Here is a 1,159-nt window from a genome sequence, read left to right as displayed (position 1 = left end):
AGATGGACCTCGTCCTGATGGTTCAGGGGGCACACTTCAGCTCAACCTGGCCAACAACACGGTTGACAGAAACCAGATGACTACAAGTTCCAACAGGGTTCATACGGATTGTGGTTCCAACAGGGAGCATTGGCGTCATAACCCTCCCTGCGGAGAAAGCTATTCTCCGCACGGAACTATCACGTCCCCTGGTGCGTCCCAGGACTCCAAGGCCGAAGAGAATGGCTCGACACGACCCAAGAGAAAGACCAAGCCCAATCGTGGTTTTGATCCAGCTGCTCAAGTAGCCAGAGACGCTACGGCCGCCGAGCAGGCTCCACCAGCTCCAGGTTCGCTCAGCTAGTTCTCTGTTCCTCATGCACCCATTCAACAATTAATTACACACATCTTCTTGCTTTCGATATCCGCTAACATATATACTCTGTGGCATTTGTTGTATAAGATGGACCTCGTCCTGATGGTTCAGGGGGCACACTTCAGCTCAACCTGGCCAACAACACGGTTGACAGAAACCAGATGACCACAAGTTCTAACAGGGTTCATACGGATTGTGGTTCCAACAGGGAGCATGGGCGTCATAACCCTCCCTGCGGAGAAAGCTATTCTCCGCACGGAATTGTCACGTCCCCTGGTGCGTCCCAGGACTCCAAGGCCGAAGAGAATGGCTCGACACGACCCAAGAGAAAGACCATGCCCAATCGTGGTTTTGATCCAGCTGCTCAAGTAGCCAGAGACGCTACGGCCGCCGAGCAGGCTCCACCAGCTCCAGGTTCGCTCAGCTAGTTCTCTGTTCCTCATGCACCCATTCAACAATTAATTACACACATCTTGCTTCCGATATCCGCTAACATATATACTCTGTGGCATTTGTTGTATCAGATGGACCTCGTCCTGATGGTTCAGGGGGCACACTTCAGCTCAACCTGGCCAACAACACGGTTGACAGAAACCAGATGACTACAAGTTCCAACAGGGTTCATATGGATTGTGTTTCCAACAGGGAGCATGGGCGTCACAACCCTCCCTGCGGAGAAAGCTATTCTCCGCACGGAATTGTCACGTCCCCTGGTGCGTCCCAGGACTCCAAGGCCGAAGAGAATGGCTCGACACGACCCAAGAGAAAGACCAAGCCCAATCGTGGTTTTGATCCAGCTGCTCA

Source organism: Triticum aestivum, chromosome 4B (genome assembly GCF_018294505.1).
Source record: "Triticum aestivum cultivar Chinese Spring chromosome 4B, IWGSC CS RefSeq v2.1, whole genome shotgun sequence".
In the NCBI taxonomy this organism is placed as follows: Eukaryota; Viridiplantae; Streptophyta; class Magnoliopsida; order Poales; family Poaceae; genus Triticum; species Triticum aestivum.
The sequence above is the reverse complement of the archived record's forward strand: the minus strand, read 5'-3'. Positions refer to the sequence as shown.